A 23,948-nucleotide genomic window follows, 5' to 3' on the forward strand; every position below is an offset into this window, starting at 1 on the left:
AGAGTTGCGTTCATAAACTGCCCAAACTCTCTGACTGCAATTGTCGGACACTGTTGACACTGTTCCTGGATCACACGTACAGCTGCAGAGCTGTGCAAGTGTGATCGTTCATCAGCAACCTCTTAAATGGTTGTACTTCGATCTCGCGCTATTAGTGTTGCGTATTGCTTAAATACGAGTGCGTAGATTTATACTTATTAGCGTTGCGTATCAAATATCGGGAATTTTCAGACTTTTCTTTTCTTTTTCTTAATAATAGATTAATTGATATTGCAGATGTAACGAAGCACTCATCGCGTTTGATTTTGAGAATTTTCTGCTTCATAAATGTTAGTAGTAAATTAGTGTTGCGAAATAAGAATATTCAGTTCCACTCTCGGCGTGTTGATCGGGTTTATATAGAGTGGAAGGCGATTGAATTTTAGTAGCCCTTCTGGCTACTGCTTTGTCTCCTTTTCAGCCCCCCTTATTACCACGTTTATTACTGAAAATACTGCTATATGACATATTTTTTTTTGTCAGCGTTAACGTTACCATGACTGCTAAAATACAGAACTTTATTACGAATGTATAATATATATATGTCGGAGATGAAAGAACACCGGAGCCTTTGGAATTTTGGATAACCCCGCAACATTGTAACCTAGAGTCTACTATAGCTGTAATTGAACAATTGTAGTTATTCAACCCGATTGTAATTATTCGAGAATTGTGATAATGAGCTTGGGCTCGAGGCGACAGTCAGTCGCCGAACGTAGCCGCGGTCACGGGATGAACGCTTTGCCTAACAAAGGTATGAAGTAATTCTATAGTTCTCCTTAAAAGAAATATTCGTGGCGACACGCGACAGTAAACATTCCAACGGTTTCTGTCCCGTGGCTCGCCACGTGCAGACCCTATTCTTCGAGTAAGATGATTGCCAGATGTCGATGCGTCTCCGCAGTACATGTTCGGCTAGCCCGAGGGCCCGTTATAAATCTTAAGGTTTAGTTAACTAAAGTCCTTCAAACAGACAAACAGTCTTTGTCCCAACTACGGGAAGATAGGGGAGACATATTTTTCAACGAGCGGCGTCTCCCACTAGCAACTTTCCCTCGAGGGCGGCTAGCATCCTTTTCTAACCACCGATATGGAGATTAACCAATTAGCAGCAACACTTTCTGAACGAAGGCTTTTCTCGACGAATCCGATGATCTCGTATCCTTAGACACACCCCGTTATAGTTTTCCTGTGTGGCATCATCGGGACGGGAAAGGCATTCTCGCTCGCGATCTCATCGATCCAAGAGTAACGCCTTCGCGATCAGTGATTATTCTCAGACTTAGACTTTGTGAGTACATTCTGTTGTCATCCCGTTGGCCGCGGATTCGTTATTGAACCTAGGATCATTGTCATTAGTATCTCGAGCACCTAACTACCGCGGTTACTTGTCCGGTTCTATAATAATCGTATTTGCACTAGTCAATGTCTTCTCCGTTGCATAACGACAGCGTGTAACCCAAACGAAGATTCGTTTCACGCCCCTAACCCTAATTCTAATGTGAACCCGACATATATATTTACATATATGAATCTGCGAGCGATTTCATGCGCAACAAAGTATTATAATGAAATATCTTAATGTTGCTATGAAGGCTTAAAATATTTTTTAAAATTTAATTCATTGCAATTGGAACTAGTGCTGGTGATTGTTCGTTCTTAGAACCATAACTTTTAACATTTTTTCGACCCCGATATTTTCAATCTTTTAACAGTAATGTAGAATTTTCTAAATATTCGAATTTCGTATTGAATTTTTTATTCAGATTAAATTCAATTACTTAAAATACTTGTTTTCAACGTAACCCTAGTTTCGATTAAAAAGATACAAATGATTCTCAATATTTGCTAAAATTTAATCAATAGTAATTTGATCTATAATTAACCATTATTAGTAGTTTACTTTCCATGTATAAAATGTTCTCGTTTTAAAGATACCAGTTTCTTTCATATACCAAATCAAGTAAATGAGTTTGTTTCAAATTTATCAATTTGCAGAAAGTACATTGCAATTACATATATGAATATTTCATAGCATATTAAATATGTATGCCAGATACCCAAATGATTTTTCTTCCATTGTCTGATTGTTCAGGCTTCTTCCGGGTTCCCCATTTTTAAAAGAAGCATATAGCGGCTTCATTTACATTCTTTCGTTCCAAGTTAGACAAATGTATCTTTGATACAGAATGTTGCCAGTACGGTACCGAATTATTGTACAATTTTTGTGCTGATAGATGTAATCGTTTTCGCAGATTAATCAGTTGATTAACTTTTGGAAAACCACTACATCCACAAGTACAAACATTGCACAATAATTCAATACCAAGCAAAGAACGACGCTAATACAGTCCAGTTTGGATTACGAAAAGCCACGAAGAGAATTTTGGATAATCTAAACTGGACTGCAACGTGGGACGCCGTTGGACGCCGTTGGACACCGTTGGACGCCGTGGGATACCGTCGGTCCAGTTTGGGTCTCCAAAAGCCTCCAACAGAATTTTGGATGATCTAGACTGGACTGCACCGTGGGATACCGTCGGTCCAGTTTGGGTCTCCAAAAGCCTCCAACAGAATTTTGGATGATCTAGACTGGACTGCAACGTGGGACACCGTGGGATACCGTCGGTCCAGTTTGGGTCTCCAAAAGCCTCCAACAGAATTTTGGATGATCGAGACTGGACTGCAACGTGGGACACCGTGGGATACCGTCGGTCCAGTTTGGGTCTCCAAAAGCCTCCAACAGAATTTTGGATGATCTAGACTGGACTGCAACGTGGGACACCGTGGGATACCGTCGGTCCAGTTTGGGTCTCCAAAAGCCTCCAACAGAATTTAGGATGATCTAGACTGGACTGCAACGTGGGACACCGTGGGATACCGTCGGTCCAGTTTGGGTCTCCAAAAGCCCCCAACAGAATTTTGGATGATCCAGACTGGACTGCAACGTGGGACATCGTGGGATACCGTCGGTCCAGTTTGGGTCTCCAAAAGCCCCCAACAGAATTTTGGATGATCTAGACTGGACTGCAACGTGGGACACCGTGGGATACCGTCGGTCCAGTTTGGGTCTCCAAAAGCCTCCAACAGAATTTTGGATGATCTAGACTGGACTGCAACGTGGGACACCGTGGGATACCGTCGGTCCAGTTTGGGTCTCCAAAAGCCTCCAACAGAATTTTGGATGATCGAGACTGGACTGCAACGTGGGACACCGTGGGATACCGTCGGTCCAGTTTGGGTCTCCAAAAGCCTCCAACAGAATTTTGGATGATCTAGACTGGACTGCAACGTGGGACACCGTGGGATACCGTCGGTCCAGTTTGGGTCTCCAAAAGCCTCCAACAGAATTTAGGATGATCGAGACTGGACTGCAACGTGGGACACCGTGGGATACCGTCGGTCCAGTTTGGGTCTCCAAAAGCCCCCAACAGAATTTTGGATGATCCAGACTGGACTGCAACGTGGGACATCGTGGGATACCGTCGGTCCAGTTTGGGTCTCCAAAAGCCCCCAACAGAATTTTGGATGATCTAGACTGGACTGCAACGTGGGACACCGTGGGATACCGTCGGTCCAGTTTGGGTCTCCAAAAGCCCCCAACAGAATTTTGGATGATCCAGACTGGACTGCAACGTGGGACATCGTGGGATACCGTCGGTCCAGTTTGGGTCTCCAAAAGCCCCCAACAGAATTTTGGATGATCTAGACTGGACTGCAACGTGGGACACCGTGGGATACCGTCGGTCCAGTTTGGGTCTCCAAAAGCCTCCAACAGAATTTTGGATGATCTAGACTGGACTGCAACGTGGGACACCGTGGGATACCGTCGGTCCAGTTTGGGTCTCCAAAAGCCTCCAACAGAATTTTGGATGATCGAGACTGGACTGCAACGTGGGACACCGTGGGATACCGTCTGTCCAGTTTGGGTCTCCAAAAGCCTCCAACAGAATTTTGGATGATCTAGACTGGACTGCAACGTGGGACACCGTGGGATACCGTCGGTCCAGTTTGGGTCTCCAAAAGCCTCCAACAGAATTTAGGATGATCTAGACTGGACTGCAACGTGGGACACCGTGGGATACCGTCGGTCCAGTTTGGGTCTCCAAAAGCCCCCAACAGAATTTTGGATGATCCAGACTGGACTGCAACGTGGGACATCGTGGGATACCGTCGGTCCAGTTTGGGTCTCCAAAAGCCCCCAACAGAATTTTGGATGATCTAGACTGGACTGCAACGTGGGACACCGTGGGATACCGTCGGTCCAGTTTGGGTCTCCAAAAGCCCCCAACAGAATTTTGGATGATCCAGACTGGACTGCAACGTGGGACATCGTGGGATACCGTCGGTCCAGTTTGGGTCTCCAAAAGCCTCCAACAGAATTTAGGATGATCTATACTGGACTGCAACGTGGGACACCGTGGGATACCGTCGGTCCAGTTTGGGTCTCCAAAAGCCCCCAACAGAATTTTGGATGATCCAGACTGGACTGCAACGTGGGACATCGTGGGATACCGTCGGTCCAGTTTGGGTCTCCAAAAGCCCCCAACAGAATTTTGGATGATCTAGACTGGACTGCAACGTGGGACACCGTGGGATACCGTCGGTCCAGTTTGGGTCTCCAAAAGCCCCCAACAGAATTTTGGATGATCTAGACTGGACTGCAACGTGGGATACCGTGGGATACCGTCGGTCCAGTTTGGGTCTCCAAAAGCCCCCAACAGAATTTTGGATGATCTAGACTGGACTGCAACGTGGGACACCGTGGGATACCGTCGGTCCAGTTTGGGTCTCCAAAAGCCTCCAACAGAATTTTGGATGATCGAGACTGGACTGCAACGTGGGACACCGTGGGATACCGTCTGTCCAGTTTGGGTCTCCAAAAGCCTCCAACAGAATTTTGGATGATCTAGACTGGACTGCAACGTGGGACACCGTGGGATACCGTCGGTCCAGTTTGGGTCTCCAAAAGCCTCCAACAGAATTTAGGATGATCTAGACTGGACTGCAACGTGGGACACCGTGGGATACCGTCGGTCCAGTTTGGGTCTCCAAAAGCCTCCAACAGAATTTTGGATGATCTAGACTGGACTGCAACGTGGGACACCGTGGGATACCGTCGGTCCAGTTTGGGTCTCCAAAAGCCTCCAACAGAATTTTGGATGATCTAGACTGGACTGCAACGTGGGACACCGTGGGATACCGTCGGTCCAGTTTGGGTCTCCAAAAGCCTCCAACAGAATTTAGGATGATCTAGACTGGACTGCAACGTGGGACACCGTGGGATACCGTCGGTCCAGTTTGGGTCTCCAAAAGCCCCCAACAGAATTTTGGATGATCTAGACTGGACTGCAACGTGGGATACCGTGGGATACCGTCGGTCCAGTTTGGGTCTCCAAAAGCCCCCAACAGAATTTTGGATGATCTAGACTGGACTGCAACGTGGGACACCGTGGGATACCGTCGGTCCAGTTTGGGTCTCCAAAAGCCTCCAACAGAATTTTGGATGATCTAGACTGGACTGCAACGTGGGACATTGTTGGACATTGTTGGACACCGTTGGACGTCGTTGGACATCGTTGGACACCGTTGGACACCTTTGGACATCGTTGGACGTCGTTGGACGTCGTTGGACGTCGTTGGACACCGTTGGACAACGTTGGACGCCGTTGGACGCTGTTGGACGTCGTTGGACAACGTTGGACACCGTTGGACACCGTTGGACATCGTGGGATGCGTACGTTTTAGTCTTAATTAATCGTAAGGTAGATACCTATGTTAAGTGCATTGTGAACTCATTCTGTACAACGACATTTATCCACCTTAGAACGAAAAAAAAGAAAAATCTCGTCTCCCTTCACTCGCTTACCACACAGTACTTATTGTACTCGCGATTTATCGGTTCGCGATCACTCAGTTCTTTCAAACCGTAGCGTGACGTACTCGCTCGCGCGTATTCCGCGTACGTGCGGGTCAACGTGCACTGGACAACTCTTTGGATTCGTAAGTCGCCCCAAGGAAACCTCTGTCTTGGTGACTGCTCGACGACTGCTCGACGTTCGCATCGGATCGCGGGAGTTGTCGTCGCGCCGGTGATGCTAGCGAATCTTTTGGGGATTTGGTCGTGGATCTGCAGTACTGTCCGATAGGTACTTTGGTACTCGGTCAGGGACCTGCAATTTCACGTCCTCCGTAATTCTGTTCGGGCCCGCGGGAGTGGACCCCACTGTTCAGTTGAGGTCAATGCCTTCGTAATCCTGTTCAGCGGTCCCTCCCCGTGAGTGGACCCCACTGTTCAGTTGAGGCCTCTTGCCTTCGTAATCCTGTTCAGCGGTCCATCCCCGGGTTCCACATGTTCAGTTGGAGTGTGTTAAGTTGCTGGCCTATGTGCTGGATCCACGGCTGAATTACTCGTGGATCACTAGCATCATCGGTCGGCGCCATCGACCGCGACTCGTGTAAGTTTCGAACGGCGAAACAGGAATCGAGTTACGGTCAATTCTTGGGCTTTCCGCGGAACCTCGGGGTTATCTCGTGTACGGGGGTACGTCGTGTAGGTTTGTTAGTTCTTTCGAGAGATCGCGATCTCGTTCGTTTCGGGCGCGCCGCGATGTTTTCCTTTATCATCTGATCAATCGGGCATTTTTTTTTTTTTTTTTTTTTTTTTTTTTTTTTTTTTTTTTTTTTTTTTTTTTTTTTTTTTTTCCCATTTTTAAGGGAAACTTATTGAGATCACGTTAGAGTTTATAACTTTTCAATATCTTTAATATCTTACAGTGTCGCAAAAAAAAATAGAACGTTAACTAGTTTAGTACAGCGACTCGTATGTCCCTTCTGCGAGATACGAAATGGTATATGCAGTGTCAGTAGCTACATTTTCTTCTTTTCATTCCAAGTTAGATAAATGTGTGATTGATACAGAATGATGCCAGTAGGGATGCGAATTATTGTACGATATTTGTACTGATCGATGTAATCGTTGTGTGGGAGAAGGATGTTGCGTTACGTAGGCATTGTTCTACGTTTGTAAAGATTCATGTAAGCACTGCGTTGGAGATATGTGTTTCGCAGTTAGGCTACGAAACAACCATTTCCATACGCAGGCCCATGGTTAAGTAGAGTCAAAACTCGACATTCTGCCAGCAGGTTGAATGTCGAGATCGATGTGTAGGGTTACATAACCCATGGGCGGGTCTCGTACGTAGTCACCTCCTCGTGGTGAGACCTGGTAATTGGCATCCTTTTAAAAAAAAAAAAAAAAAAAAAAAAAAAAAAAAAAAGGTTGGGGTTAGGTTGGGGTTAGGTTGGGGTTAGGTTGGGGTTAGGTTGGGGTTAGGTTGGGGTTAGGTTGGGTTAGGTTGGGGTTAGGTTGGGGTTAGGTTGGGGTTAGGTTGGGGAGCACGAGGCGGGCATGGGTTCCCGGGGCATAGGACCATGCCCTGGGAAACCCCGATGGATCTGATGTTCTCTTACAGTCGGGTGGCGGCCGATCGGTGCCCTTGGCACCCGTCGGTTCGCCGATCCGGTGCGGAGAACTTCGGAGAAGTTGGCGGGCCCATGCCTGTCAAGACCACTCACCTCACCTTCTCGCGGGGCTCCCTGTCGCCCTGCACCGGCTTCGACCGGGGCAGGGCGCGAAAGAGTGAGTGGCACCAGGACGGAGACTTCGACGACGACCTCGGCGAAAAACGAACAACAATATGGAAATGGAGAACATAAACGACAAAGTTTACGGTGCAGGGGAGGGATACCCCAGTACCGGCGCAGTCGCGGGTAGTGAAGTGGGCCCCGCTGCGTCGATATCTCGCGACCACGGCCGTTCGAGGGTGGACCGCCAGGCCCCCGGACGCGTTTCTACGACTGGCGATGAAACAACGGGAGAGAGGAGGAGGATAACGGTAGGAGGACATTCAGAGGACGACAGGATGGAGACCGCGGAGGAGCCTCCGAGGAAGGCGACGAGACGTTCGCTGAGAGCCGCGAACAGGTCCGAGTACGTTTTTCTCGCGCCGGCCACGATGGACGACGGTACGTCATCGATGGCGGGGGGATCGCGGGGGCGGGCGAGGTCCGACGACGAGGAGTCGGTCGCCTCGATCGCCTCGCGGTCGTCGCTGGCTTCGATGGCGTCCAGGGGTAAGAGGAAGAGAACGGCAGCCGCGACAACACCGGTGGTGTCCGAAGAGTTGGAGGTGCAGATGAGGACGAGTTCTCCGGCGGAAATCAGCGCGGGCCTGACGATGCACGTGTCTGAAATCATGCACGTCGCGACGACGTCGTCGAACCTGAAGGGGACCTACATCAGGTCCCTGAAGAACGCGGCGAGCTATATCACCGCCGCCTGGAACGAGGAATCCGCGAGGAGGGAAAGGCCAGCGCGTGCCACCGACGACGTGGACGCGAGGCTGTCCGTGCTGGAGGGGGAGAACGCAGCCCTCCGCCAGGAGCTGAGGAGACTGGCCGCTCGCATCAACGAGTGCCCGCGATGCTCCGACGCGGCTGCCGAATACGCCCGCCCCGCGTGGGAAGGCGGAACCGACAACAGGACGCGTCTGGACGCCCTGGAGAGAGCGGTCCGAGAACTGGGACCCTCCATTCTCAGGACCATCGAAGAACGATTCGGGGACGCTCGAAGTCAACGCACCCCCGAAGCACGACCCAGCGGGGACCGCCCCGTCGACCCTCCCGCCGCCCAACCGACGCCGCCCCGAAGGGAACGGGAGGACGGCGGATGGGAGCTGGTGGAGACGACGAAGAAAAGGAGGAGAAACAGGAAGAAGGCGAGCGAGGCGAAGGCAGCCGCCGCCGCCGCCGGAGGAGAGGCGGCGAGGAAAGGTCCGACCGCGCCACCACCGACGCGGGTACGGCAGCAACAACAGCGGCAACCCCAGGCCGGCAGGACGACGGGCGCACCGAAGGCGAGCGCCCCCGCTACGCAGAGAGGACCACCGCGGACACCCAAGGTGGTCACGCCCCCTCGCGCACCGCGAACATCCGCGGTGACCCTGACGTTGAAAGAGGGGGCGAGGATGTCGTACGCCGACGTCCTGGAAGCGGCAAGAACGAGGATCCCGCTATCGGAGCTCGGCACGGAGCGCCTCGAGATGAAGAAGGCGATGACGGGCGCCATTATAATACAAGTCCCCGGAGACAAGGACAGGGGAAAGGCGACGCTACTGGCGACGCGGCTGGCCGAGACGCTAGACCCGACGGCGGTGAGAATCGCCACACCGACCAGGATGGCGGAGCTGCGCGTGACCGGGATTGACATCTCGGTCAAGAAGGAGGAGCTGCGAAGAGCACTGGCCTCGGCGGCGGGATGCGGCAGCGCGGAGGTGCAAGTGGGCGAGATCGGCGCCACCAGAGGCGGCCTCGGATCGGCATGGGTCAAGTGTCCGGCGGCAGGAGCCCGCAAGCTGGCCCAGGCGGAGAAGATAGCCCTGGGCTGGTCAACGGCGAGGATAAGGGCCATACCGAAGCGGCCGCTGCAGTGTTTCAGGTGCCTGGAACTGGGGCACGTGCGCGCCACTTGCGTATCCGGCGAGGACCGAGGGCACCTGTGCTACAGGTGCGGCGGGAGCGGACACCGCGCCAGAGAGTGTCCCGCTTCCGCTCCCAAGTGTCCGCTGTGCGAGTCGCTCGGGGCACCCGCGAATCACAGGATGGGCGGAGAGGCATGCAGCCCCCCGAAGGTCAAGAGGAGGAGACCGATCCGCCAACCAGCAGCGGTAGCGGCAGCAGCAGCAGCAGCCGCCGCGGCAGAGACACCGGGAAGCGCCGCCGAACCAGCAGCAGCGGCGGATGGCCGGGAGGAGGCCATGGAGGTGGCGGCATAGTTCAAGCGCCTGCTGCAATGCAATCTCGGTAGGTCGAGAAGAGCGCAAGATCTGCTCTTCCAGACCATCCGGGAGAACGAGGTGGCCCTGGCGGCGGTGGCGGAACCGCATCGTATACCCGACTCGCCCAACTGGACCGGGGACCTGGACGGATCCGCAGGAATAACGTGGACGTCGGCCTCGTGCCTCTTGCTGGACCGTGGCAGCGGCTTCGTCGCGGTCGAGTGGCTAGGAGCGGCGGTGGTGGCGGTGTACGTCTCTCCGAACATCGACCTGGACGCGTACGGGGAGTTTCTGGACCGAGTCGGCGAGTGCGTCCGAAGATGTCTCCCCCGCCAGGTGCTCGTCCTGGGGGACTTCAACGCCCACTCGACGCAATGGGGAAACCCCAGGACCAACTCCCGAGGAAGGATGCTCACCGACTGGGCAGCGGGTCTGGGGCTCCTGCTGGCGAACAGGGGCTCGGCCAGCACCTGCGTGGCGTGGAGAGGATCCTCGGTGGTGGACATCACGTGGGCTACCCCGGAGCTGCTCAGGCGAATCCGCGACTGGAGAGTGGCCGAGGGGGTGGAAACGCTGTCCGACCACCTCTACATTCTGATGGAGGTGACCCTGGGGACCGAGGACGACGCCGGGAGGAGTAGACGACGACGACCGGGAGAGAACCGTCGCCGCCCGCCGCCGCCGCCGCCGCCGCCGCGATGGCGCCTGAAGGAGATGGACAAGGAGATGCTGCGGGCGGCCGCGATCGTGTCCGCCTGGAGCTGGGACGCCCGACGGGCGACCGAGCAGGGAGACATCGACGAGGAGGCGGAGGAGCTCCGAAGATACATGACCGCGGCGTGCGACGCCTCGATGCCGCGCTCCGTCCCGGGGGGCGGACGAGACCGGGGAACGTACTGGTGGACCCCGGAGATCGCCGAGATGCGAGAGAACTGCGTTCGGGCCCGCAGGAGATTCCTAAGGGCCCGTCGTCGCAGACTGACGCGCGACGAGGAGGAGATCTCCCGCCGTTACGAGGAGTACAGGGAGGCGAGACGGACTCTTCAGCGGGAGATCAAGACCGCGAAATCTCGGTGCTGGACGGAGCTGATCGAGGAGGTCGAATCCGACCCGTGGGGACGGCCGTACAAAGTGGTCACCAAGAAGCTACGACCCTCGGCGCCCCCGCTGACCTCGGACATGGAGCCGACGCTGTTGGACAACGTCGTCGGGACGCTGTTCCCGCCGGAAGACGCGAACGCGAGCCAACCGGCGCCATCCTCCCCCTCCTCCGTCGACGACGACGACGACGACGACGAGGAGACGGCGACGACGACCGCGACGGGATGGAGCGAGGAACTGCGAGTCAGCGACGAGGAGCTCTTCGAAGCGGCCAGGAGGACGGCGTCCCGCGACGTGGCGCCAGGCCCCGACGGAATACCGGGCCGAGCGTGGGCGGAGTCGATCGTCACCATGGCTCCCCGCCTGCGACACCTGTTCGACAGATGCCTGGAGGAGGGCGTCTACCCCCGGACATGGCGGACGGCCAGGCTGGTGCTGCTACGAAAGGAGGGTCGCCCGCCGGACTCGCCGTCCGCGTATAGGCCGATATGCCTGCTGGACGAGGTGGGCAAGATGCTGGAGAGGATCGTCGCCGCCCGGCTGGAGGCTCACATCACCGAGAGGACGCCCGGATGGCACGACAGCCAGTACGGATTCCGCCGCGGCCGCTCGACCGTGGACGCGGTGAAGAGGCTGAGGGCCATGGCCGAGGACAGGGTCTCCCGGGAGGGGGTGGCGGTGGCGGTGTCGCTCGACGTCACCAACGCCTTCAACTCCATCCCCTGGGGCAGGATCCTGGAAGCCCTGCGCCACTTCGAGGTCCCGGCGTACCTGGTGGGGATCGTTCGAGCGTACCTCGCCGACAGGTACATCGTCTACGCCGGCAGGGACGGGGAGGAGAGAAGACGGATCGAGCGCGGCGTTCCGCAGGGGTCGGTGCTGGGACCGTTGCTCTGGATCACGGCCTACGACTCGGTCCTCCGATGTCCGATGCCCCCGGGAGCGGGAACGGTGTGCTACGCCGACGACACCCTGGTCCTGGCCGGGGGACGGTGGTGGCACGACACGGCGAACCGCACGGAGGACGCAGTGGCGTGCGCGGTGAGCGCCATTCGGAGGCTCGGCCTGACGGTGTCGCCGGCCAAGTCGGAGGCGCTGTGGTTCTTCGACCAGCGGCGAAGAGGAACGCCTCCCCCCGGGCTGACGGTGAACATCGGCGGAGAAGAGGTCCCGGTGGGACGACAGATGAGGTACCTGGGCCTCACGATCGACAGCGGATGGACCTTCGGACCGCACTTCGAGCAACTGGTCCCGAAGGCGACGGCCGCGGCCAACGCCCTGTGCGGCCTCCTACCGAACATCGGCGGAGCGGGATCGAGAGTCCGCCGCCTCTACGAGGGAGTGGTTCGGTCCCGAGTTCTCTACGGGGCACCCGTCTGGGCCAGAAGCCTGGCGACCAGCCGCCGCAGCCTGACCTTGCTGCGGAGGCTGCAGAGGACGACCGCTATCCGCATAGCGAGAGGCTACAGGACGACATCGTACGCGTCGGCGACCGTGCTGGCGGCCTCCCCGCCGTTCGAGCTGCAAGCCTTGGCGCTCGAACGCGTATACGAACACCAGAGGAATCCGACGCCGTCGACCGCCGGCCAGCCGGCCCCGAACATCCGGGAGGAGGCGAGGAAGGAGACCTGGGAACGATGGCGCTCGCAGCTGATCCAGGAGGACGCCGTGCGGCCGCACCGGGCCGTTCGCGCCGTGCTTCCCAACTGGGAGGCGTGGAGGGATCGAGGCGGGGCACCGCTGACCTTCAGGATGACGCAGCTGCTCACCGGCCACGGAGTGTTCGGCGAGTACCTGCTAAGGATTCGGCGAGAGACGACGTCCGTCTGTCACCACTGCGAGGAAGAGGAGGACACGGCGCAGCACACGCTGGAGTTCTGCCCGGCGTGGGCGGAACCACGACGCGTCCTGCGGCTCGAAATCGGCGAGAGCTTAGCCCCCGAAGCGGTCGTCGCGGCCATGCTCAGAGGGCGCCAGGAGTACTCCGCTGTCCGCACCTACTGCGAGCAGGTCATGCTGGCGAAGGAGCGGGCGGAACGTAGCAGGGAACGAGATCGCGACCCGTCCAGGAGGTCGCAGCGCCCTAGGAATACAACGCGCTACAGGGGCGCGACGCCGCCACCGGCGCCGCCGCGGCCGCCGTAGGAGCGCGTGGAAACCAGGAAGAGGCGTCAGGGGGACGGGGTCCCCAGAACGACGCAACAGGAGCGAGGCGCTAGGGGGCGTGGTCCCCCCCTAGCGTTCCAAGAAGATCAAGGACGCCTCCCTTCGACGTAAGGAGAGATAGACGCCCGGGGGTAACCGGTAGTAATTCGGGAGAGATCCCGGGTGCATCTCGACTCAGGCGTCAGGACAGGCCACCGTGGAGTTTTAGTCGGTAAGAGTCCGACACTACCCGCCTAGCGGGTGTCCATGAGGATTTCTCCACGGAAAAAAAAAAAAAAAAAAAAAGGTTGGGGTTAGGTTCGGGGAGCACGAGGCGGGCATGGGTTCCCGGGGCATAGGACCATGCCCTGGGAAACCCCGATGGATCTGATGTTCTCTTACAGTCGGGTGGCGGCCGATCGGTGCCCTCGGCACCCGTCGGTTCGCCGATCCGGTGCGGAGAACTTCGGAGAAGTTGGCGGGCCCATGCCTGTCAAGACCACTCACCTCACCTTCTCGCGGGGCTCCCTGTCGCCCTGCACCGGCTTCGACCGGGGCAGGGCGCGAAAGAGTGAGTGGCACCAGGACGGAGACTTCGACGACGACCTCGGCGAAAAACGAACAACAATATGGAAATGGAGAACATAAACGACAAAGTTTACGGTGCAGGGGAGGGATACCCCAGTACCGGCGCAGTCGCGGGTAGTGAAGTGGGCCCCGCTGCGTCGATATCTCGCGACCACGGCCGTTCGAGGGTGGACCGCCAGGCCCCCGGACGCGTTTCTACGACTGGCGATGAAACAACGGGAGAGAGGAGGAGGATAACGGTAGGAGGACATTCAGAGGACGACAGGATGGAGACCGCGGAGGAGTCTCCGAGGAAGGCGACGAGACGTTCGCTGAGAGCCGCGAACAGGTCCGAGTACGTTTTTCTCGCGCCGGCCACGATGGACGACGGTACGTCATCGATGGCGGGGGGATCGCGGGGGCGGGCGAGGTCCGACGACGAGGAGTCGGTCGCCTCGATCGCCTCGCGGTCGTCGCTGGCTTCGATGGCGTCCAGGGGTAAGAGGAAGAGAACGGCAGCCGCGACAACACCGGTGGTGTCCGAAGAGTTGGAGGTGCAGATGAGGACGAGTTCTCCGGCGGAAATCAGCGCGGGCCTGACGATGCACGTGTCTGAAATCATGCACGTCGCGACGACGTCGTCGAACCTGAAGGGGACCTACATCAGGTCCCTGAAGAACGCGGCGAGCTATATCACCGCCGCCTGGAACGAGGAATCCGCGAGGAGGGAAAGGCCAGCGCGTGCCACCGACGACGTGGACGCTAGGCTGTCCGTGCTGGAGGGGGAGAACGCAGCCCTCCGCCAGGAGCTGAGGAGACTGGCCGCTCGCATCAACGAGTGCCCGCGATGCTCCGACGCGGCTCCCGAATACGCCCGCCCCGCGTGGGAAGGCGGAACCGAGAACAGGACGCGTCTGGACGCCCTGGAGAGAGCGGTCCGAGAACTGGGTCCCTCCATTCTCAGGACCATCGAAGAACGATTCGGAGACGCGCGAAGTCAACGCACCCCCGAAGCGCGACCCAGCGGGGACCGCCCCGTCGACCCTCCCGCCGCCCAACCGACGCCGCCCCGAAGGGAACGGGAGGACGGCGGATGGGAGCTGGTGGAGACGACGAAGAAAAGGAGGAGAAACAGGAAGAAGGCGAGCGAGGCGAAGGCAGCCGCCGCCGCCGCCGGAGGAGAGGCGGCGAGGAAAGGTCCGACCGCGCCACCACCGACGCGGGTACGGCAGCAACAACAGCGGCAACCCCAGGCCGGCAGGACGACGGGCGCACCGAAGGCGAGCGCCCCCGCTACGCAGAGAGGACCACCGCGGACACCCAAGGTGGTCACGCCCCCTCGCGCACCGCGAACATCCGCGGTGACCCTGACGTTGAAAGAGGGGGCGAGGATGTCGTACGCCGACGTCCTGGAAGCGGCAAGAACGAGGATCCCGCTATCGGAGCTCGGCACGGAGCGCCTCGAGATGAAGAAGGCGATGACGGGCGCCATTATAATACAAGTCCCCGGAGACAAGGACAGGGGAAAGGCGACGCTACTGGCGACGCGGCTGGCCGAGACGCTAGACCCGACGGCGGTGAGAATCGCCACACCGACCAGGATGGCGGAGCTGCGCGTGACCGGGATTGACATCTCGGTCAAGAAGGAGGAGCTGCGAAGAGCACTGGCCTCGGCGGCGGGATGCGGCAGCGCGGAGGTGCAAGTGGGCGAGATCGGCGCCACCAGAGGCGGCCTCGGATCGGCATGGGTCAAGTGTCCGGCGGCAGGAGCCCGCAAGCTGGCCCAGGCGGAGAAGATAGCCCTGGGCTGGTCAACGGCGAGGATAAGGGCCATACCGAAGCGGCCGCTGCAGTGTTTCAGGTGCCTGGAACTGGGGCACGTGCGCGCCACTTGCGTATCCGGCGAGGACCGAGGGCACCTGTGCTACAGGTGCGGCGGGAGCGGACACCGCGCCAGAGAGTGTCCCGCTTCCGCTCCCAAGTGTCCGCTGTGCGAGTCGCTCGGGGCACCCGCGAATCACAGGATGGGCGGAGAGGCATGCAGCCCCCCGAAGGTCAAGAGGAGGAGACCGATCCGCCAACCAGCAGCGGTAGCGGCGGCAGCAGCAGCAGCCGCCGCCGCGGCAGGGACACCGGGAAGCGCCGCCGAACCAGCAGCAGCGGCGGATGGCCGGGAGGAGGCCATGGAGGTGGCGGCATAGTTCAAGCGCCTGCTGCAATGCAATCTCGGTAGGTCGAGAAGAGCGCAAGATCTGCTCTTCCAGACCATCCGGGAGAACGAGGTGGCCCTGGCGGCGGTGGCGGAACCGCATCGTATACCCGACTCGCCCAACTGGATCGGGGACCTGGACGGATCCGCAGGAATAACGTGGACGTCGGCCTCGTGCCTCTTGCTGGACCGTGGCAGCGGCTTCGTCGCGGTCGAGTGGCTAGGAGCGGCGGTGGTGGCGGTGTACGTCTCTCCGAACATCGACCTGGACGCGTACGGGGAGTTTCTGGACCGAGTCGGCGAGTGCGTCCGAAGATGTCTCCCCCGCCAGGTGCTCGTCCTGGGGGACTTCAACGCCCACTCGACGCAATGGGGAAACCCCAGGACCAACTCCCGCGGAAGGATGCTCACCGACTGGGCAGCGGGTCTGGGGCTCCTGCTGGCGAACAGGGGCTCGGCCAGCACCTGCGTGGCGTGGAGAGGATCCTCGGTGGTGGACATCACGTGGGCTACCCCGGAGCTGCTCAGGCGAATCCGCGACTGGAGAGTGGCCGAGGGGGTGGAAACGCTGTCCGACCACCTCTACATTCTGATGGAGGTGACCCTGGGGATCGAGGACGACGCCGGGAGGAGGAGACGACGACGACCGGGAGAGAACCGTCGCCGCCCGCCGCCGCCGCCGCCGCGATGGCGCCTGAAGGAGATGGACAAGGAGATGCTGCGGGCGGCCACGATCGTGTCCGCCTGGAGCTGGGACGCCCGTCGGGCGACCGAGCAGGGAGACATCGACGAGGAGGCGGAGGAGCTCCGAAGATACATGGCCGCGGCGTGCGACGCCTCGATGCCGCGCTCCGTCCCGGGAGGCGGACGAGACCGGGGAACGTACTGGTGGACCCCGGAGATCGCCGAGATGCGAGAGAACTGCGTTCGGGCCCGCAGGAGATTCCTAAGGGCCCGCCGTCGCAGACTGACGCGCGACGAGGAGGAGATCTCCCGCCGTTACGAGGAGTACAGGGAGGCGAGACGGACTCTTCAGCGGGAGATCAAGACCGCGAAATCTCGGTGCTGGACGGAGCTGATCGAGGAGGTCGAATCCGACCCGTGGGGACGGCCGTACAAAGTGGTCACCAAGAAGCTACGACCCTCGGCGCCCCCGCTGACCTCGGACATGGACCCGACGCTGTTGGACAACGTCGTCGGGACGTTGTTCCCGCCGGAAGACGCGAACGCGAGCCAACCGGCGCCATCCTCCCCCTCCTCCGTCGACGACGACGACGACGACGACGAGGAGACGGCGACGACGACCGCGACGGGATGGAGCGAGGAACTGCGAGTCAGCGACGAGGAGCTCTTCGAAGCGGCCAGGAGGACGGCGTCCCGCGACGTGGCGCCAGGCCCCGACGGAATACCGGGCCGAGCGTGGGCGGAGTCGATCGTCACCATGGCTCCCCGCCTGCGACACCTGTTCGACAGATGCCTGGAGGAGGGCGTCTACCCCCGGACATGGCGGACGGCCAGGCTGGTGCTGCTACGAAAGGAGGGTCGCCCGCCGGACTCGCCGTCCGCGTACAGGCCGATATGCCTGCTGGACGAGGTGGGCAAGATGCTGGAGAGGATCGTCGCCGCCCGGCTGGAGGCTCACATCACCGAGAGGACGCCCGGATGGCACGACAGCCAGTACGGATTCCGCCGCGGCCGCTCGACCGTGGACGCGGTGAAGAGGCTGAGGGCCATGGCCGAGGACAAGGTCTCCCGGGAGGGGGTGGCGGTGGCGGTGTCGCTCGACGTCACCAACGCCTTCAACTCCATCCCCTGGGGCAGGATCCTGGAAGCCCTGCGCCACTTCGAGGTCCCGGCGTACCTGGTGGGGATCGTTCGAGCGTACCTCGCCGACAGGTACATCGTCTACGCCGGCAGGGACGGAGAGGAGAGAAGACGGATCGAGCGCGGCGTTCCGCAGGGGTCGGTGCTGGGACCGCTGCTCTGGATCACGGCCTACGACTCGGTCCTCCGATGTCCGATGCCCCCGGGAGCGGGAACGGTGTGCTACGCCGACGACACCCTGGTCCTGGCCGGGGGACGGTGGTGGCACGACACGGCGAACCGCACGGAGGACGCAGTGGCGTGCGCGGTGAGCGCCATTCGGAGGCTCGGCCTGACGGTGTCGCCGGCCAAGTCGGAGGCGCTGTGGTTCTTCGACCAGCGGCGAAGAGGAACGCCTCCCCCCGGGCTGACGGTGAACATCGGCGGAGAAGAGGTCCCGGTGGGACGACAGATGAGGTACCTGGGCCTCACGATCGACAGCGGATGGACCTTCGGACCGCATTTCGAGCAACTGGTCCCGAAGGCGACGGCCGCGGCCAACGCCCTGTGCGGCCTCCTACCGAACATCGGCGGAGCGGGATCGAGAGTCCGCCGCCTCTACGAGGGAGTGGTTCGGTCCCGAGTTCTCTACGGGGCACCCGTCTGGGCCAGAAGCCTGGCGACCAGCCGCCGCAGCCTGACCTTGCTGCGGAGGCTGCAGAGGACGACCGCTATCCGCATAGCGAGAGGCTACAGGACGACATCGTACGCGTCGGCGACCGTGCTGGCGGCCTCCCCGCCGTTCGAGCTGCAAGCCTTGGCGCTCGAACGCGTATACGAACACCAGAGGAATCCGACGCCACCGACCGCCGGCCAGCCGGCCTCGAACATCCGGGAGGAGGCGAGGAAGGAGACCTGGGAACGATGGCGCTCGCAGCTGATCCAGGAGGACGCCGTGCGGCCGCACCGGGCCGTCCGCGCCGTGCTTCCCAACTGGGAGGCGTGGAGGGATCGAGGCGGGGCACCGCTGACCTTCAGGATGACGCAGCTGCTCACCGGCCACGGAGTGTTCGGCGAGTACCTGCTAAGGATTCGGCGAGAGACGACGTCCGTCTGTCACCACTGCGAGGAAGAGGAGGACACGGCGCAGCACACGCTGGAGTTCTGCCCGGCGTGGGCGGAACCACGACGCGTCCTGCGGCTCGAAATCGGCGAGAGCTTAGCCCCCGAAGCGGTCGTCGCGGCCATGCTCAGAGGGCGCCAGGAGTACTCCGCTGTCCGCACCTACTGCGAGCAGGTCATGCTGGCGAAGGAGCGGGCGGAACGTAGCAGGGAACGAGATCGCGACCCGTCCAGGAGGTCGCAGCGCCCTAGGAATACAACGCGCTACAGGGGCGCGACGCCGCCACCGGCGCCGCCGCGGCCGCCGTAGGAGCGCGTGGAAACCAGGAAGAGGCGTCAGGGGGACGGGGTCCCCAGAACGACGCAATAGGAGCGAGGCGCTAGGGGGCGTGGTCCCCCCCTAGCGTTCCAAGAAGATCAAGGACGCCTCCCTTCGACGTAAGGAGAGATAGACGCCCGGGGGTAACCGGTAGTAATTCGGGAGAGATCCCGGGTGCATCTCGACTCAGGCGTCAGGACAGGCCACCGTGGAGTTTTAGTCGGTAAGAGTCCGACACTACCCGCCTAGCGGGTGTCCATGAGGATTTCTCCACGAAAAAAAAAAAAAAAAAAAAAAAAGGTTGGGTTAGGTTGGGGTTAGGTTGGGGTTAGGTTGGGGTTAGGTTGGGGAGCACGAGGCGGGCATGGGTTCCCGGGGCATAGGACCATGCCCTGGGAAACCCCGATGGATCTGATGTTCTCTTACAGTCGGGTGGCGGCCGATCGGTGCCCTTGGCACCCGTCGGTTCGCCGATCCGGTGCGGAGAACTTCGGAGAAGTTGGCGGGCCCATGCCTGTCAAGACCACTCACCTCACCTTCTCGCGGGGCTCCCTGTCGCCCTGCACCGGCTTCGACCGGGGCAGGGCGCGAAAGAGTGAGTGGCACCAGGACGGAGACTTCGACGACGACCTCGGCGAAAAACGAACAACAATATGGAAATGGAGAACATAAACGACAAAGTTTACGGTGCAGGGGAGGGATACCCCAGTACCGGCGCAGTCGCGGGTAGTGAAGTGGGCCCCGCTGCGTCGATATCTCGCGACCACGGCCGTTCGAGGGTGGACCGCCAGGCCCCCGGACGCGTTTCTACGACTGGCGATGAAACAACGGGAGAGAGGAGGAGGATAACGGCAGGAGGACATTCAGAGGACGACAGGATGGAGACCGCGGAGGAGCCTCCGAGGAAGGCGACGAGACGTTCGCTGAGAGCCGCGAACAGGTCCGAGTACGTTTTTCTCGCGCCGGCCACGATGGACGACGGTACGTCATCGATGGCGGGGGGATCGCGGGGGCGGGCGAGGTCCGACGACGAGGAGTCGGTCGCCTCGATCGCCTCGCGGTCGTCGCTGGCTTCGATGGCGTCCAGGGGTAAGAGGAAGAGAACGGCAGCCGCGACAACACCGGTGGTGTCCGAAGAGTTGGAGGTGCAGATGAGGACGAGTTCTCCGGCGGAAATCAGCGCGGGCCTGACGATGCACGTGTCTGAAATCATGCACGTCGCGACGACGTCGTCGAACCTGAAGGGGACCTACATCAGGTCCCTGAAGAACGCGGCGAGCTATATCACCGCCGCCTGGAACGAGGAATCCGCGAGGAGGGAAAGGCCAGCGCGTGCCACCGACGACGTGGACGCGAGGCTGTCCGTGCTGGAGGGGGAGAACGCAGCCCTCCGCCAGGAGCTGAGGAGACTGGCCGCTCGCATCAACGAGTGCCCGCGATGCTCCGACGCGGCTGCCGAATACGCCCGCCCCGCGTGGGAAGGCGGAACCGACAACAGGACGCGTCTGGACGCCCTGGAGAGAGCGGTCCGAGAACTGGGACCCTCCATTCTCAGGACCATCGAAGAACGATTCGGGGACGCTCGAAGTCAACGCACCCCCGAAGCACGACCCAGCGGGGACCGCCCCGTCGACCCTCCCGCCGCTCAACCGACGCCGCCCCGAAGGGAACGGGAGGACGGCGGATGGGAGCTGGTGGAGACGACGAAGAAAAGGAGGAGAAACAGGAAGAAGGCGAGCGAGGCGAAGGCAGCCGCCGCCGCCGCCGGAGGAGAGGCGGCGAGGAAAGGTCCGACCGCGCCACCACCGACGCGGGTACGGCAGCAACAACAGCGGCAACCCCAGGCCGGCAGGACGACGGGCGCACCGAAGGCGAGCGCCCCCGCTACGCAGAGAGGACCACCGCGGACACCCAAGGTGGTCACGCCCCCTCGCGCACCGCGAACATCCGCGGTGACCCTGACGTTGAAAGAGGGGGCGAGGATGTCGTACGCCGACGTCCTGGAAGCGGCAAGAACGAGGATCCCGCTATCGGAGCTCGGCACGGAGCGCCTCGAGATGAAGAAGGCGATGACGGGCGCCATTATAATACAAGTCCCCGGAGACAAGGACAGGGGAAAGGCGACGCTACTGGCGACGCGGCTGGCCGAGACGCTAGACCCGACGGCGGTGAGAATCGCCACACCGACCAGGATGGCGGAGCTGCGCGTGACCGGGATTGACATCTCGGTCAAGAAGGAGGAGCTGCGAAGAGCACTGGCCTCGGCGGCGGGATGCGGCAGCGCGGAAGTGCAAGTGGGCGAGATCGGCGCCACCAGAGGCGGCCTCGGATCGGCATGGGTCAGGTGTCCGGCGGCAGGAGCCCGCAAGCTGGCCCAGGCGGAGAAGATAGCCCTGGGCTGGTCAACGGCGAGGATAAGGGCCATACCGAAGCGGCCGCTGCAGTGTTTCAGGTGCCTGGAACTGGGGCACGTGCGCGCCACTTGCGTATCCGGCGAGGACCGAGGGCACCTGTGCTACAGGTGCGGCGGGAGCGGACACCGCGCCAGAGAGTGTCCCGCTTCCGCTCCCAAGTGTCCGCTGTGCGAGTCGCTCGGGGCACCCGCGAATCACAGGATGGGCGGAGAGGCATGCAGCCCCCCGAAGGTCAAGAGGAGGAGACCGATCCGCCAACCAGCAGCGGTAGCGGCAGCAGCAGCAGCAGCCGCCGCGGCAGAGACACCGGGAAGCGCCGCCGAACCAGCAGCAGCGGCGGATGGCCGGGAGGAGGCCATGGAGGTGGCGGCATAGTTCAAGCGCCTGCTGCAATGCAATCTCGGTAGGTCGAGAAGAGCGCAAGATCTGCTCTTCCAGACCATCCGGGAGAACGAGGTGGCCCTGGCGGCGGTGGCGGAACCGCATCGTATACCCGACTCGCCCAACTGGATCGGGGACCTGGACGGATCCGCAGGAATAACGTGGACGTCGGCCTCGTGCCTCTTGCTGGACCGTGGCAGCGGCTTCGTCGCGGTCGAGTGGCTAGGAGCGGCGGTGGTGGCGGTGTACGTCTCTCCGAACATCGACCTGGACGCGTACGGGGAGTTTCTGGACCGAGTCGGCGAGTGCGTCCGAAGATGTCTCCCCCGCCAGGTGCTCGTCCTGGGGGACTTCAACGCCCACTCGACGCAATGGGGAAACCCCAGGACCAACTCCCGCGGAAGGATGCTCACCGACTGGGCAGCGGGTCTGGGGCTCCTGCTGGCGAACAGGGGCTCGGCCAGCACCTGCGTGGCGTGGAGAGGATCCTCGGTGGTGGACATCACGTGGGCTACCCCGGAGCTGCTCAGGCGAATCCGCGACTGGAGAGTGGCCGAGGGGGTGGAAACGCTGTCCGACCACCTCTACATTCTGATGGAGGTGACCCTGGGGACCGAGGACGACGCCGGGAGGAGGAGACGACGACGACCGGGAGAGAACCGTCGCCGCCCGCCGCCGCCGCCGCCGCGATGGCGCCTGAAGGAGATGGACAAGGAGATGCTGCGGGCGGCCACGATCGTGTCCGCCTGGAGCTGGGACGCCCGTCGGGCGACCGAGCAGGGAGACATCGACGAGGAGGCGGAGGAGCTCCGAAGATACATGGCCGCGGCGTGCGACGCCTCGATGCCGCGCTCCGTCCCGGGAGGCGGACGAGACCGGGGAACGTACTGGTGGACCCCGGAGATCGCCGAGATGCGAGAGAACTGCGTTCGGGCCCGCAGGAGATTCCTAAGGGCCCGTCGTCGCAGACTGACGCGCGACGAGGAGGAGATCTCCCGCCGTTACGAGGAGTACAGGGAGGCGAGACGGACTCTTCAGCGGGAGATCAAGACCGCGAAATCTCGGTGCTGGACGGAGCTGATCGAGGAGGTCGAATCCGACCCGTGGGGACGGCCGTACAAAGTGGTCACCAAGAAGCTACGACCCTCGGCGCCCCCGCTGACCTCGGACATGGAGCCGACGCTGTTGGACAACGTCGTCGGGACGCTGTTCCCGCCGGAAGACGCGAACGCGAGCCAACCGGCGCCATCCTCCCCCTCCTCCGTCGACGACGACGACGACGACGACGAGGAGACGGCGACGACGACCGCGACGGGATGGAGCGAGGAACTGCGAGTCAGCGACGAGGAGCTCTTCGAAGCGGCCAGGAGGACGGCGTCCCGCGACGTGGCGCCAGGCCCCGACGGAATACCGGGCCGAGCGTGGGCGGAGTCGATCGTCACCATGGCTCCCCGCCTGCGACACCTGTTCGACAGATGCCTGGAGGAGGGCGTCTACCCCCGGACATGGCGGACGGCCAGGCTGGTGCTGCTACGAAAGGAGGGACGCCCGCCGGACTCGCCGTCCGCGTACAGGCCGATATGCCTGCTGGACGAGGTGGGCAAGATGCTGGAGAGGATCGTCGCCGCCCGACTGGAGGCTCACATCACCGAGAGGACGCCCGGATGGCACGACAGCCAGTACGGATTCCGCCGCGGCCGCTCGACCGTGGACGCGGTGAAGAGGCTGAGGGCCATGGCCGAGGACAAGGTCTCCCGGGAGGGGGTGGCGGTGGCGGTGTCGCTCGACGTCACCAACGCCTTCAACTCCATCCCCTGGGGCAGGATCCTGGAAGCCCTGCGCCACTTCGAGGTCCCGGCGTACCTGGTGGGGATCGTTCGAGCGTACCTCGCCGACAGGTACATCGTCTACGCCGGCAGGGACGGGGAGGAGAGAAGACGGATCGAGCGCGGCGTTCCGCAGGGGTCGGTGCTGGGTCCGTTGCTCTGGATCACGGCCTACGACTCGGT

The sequence above is a fragment of the Bombus huntii genome, chromosome 6, assembly GCF_024542735.1.
Source record: "Bombus huntii isolate Logan2020A chromosome 6, iyBomHunt1.1, whole genome shotgun sequence".
In the NCBI taxonomy this organism is placed as follows: Eukaryota; Metazoa; Arthropoda; class Insecta; order Hymenoptera; family Apidae; genus Bombus; species Bombus huntii.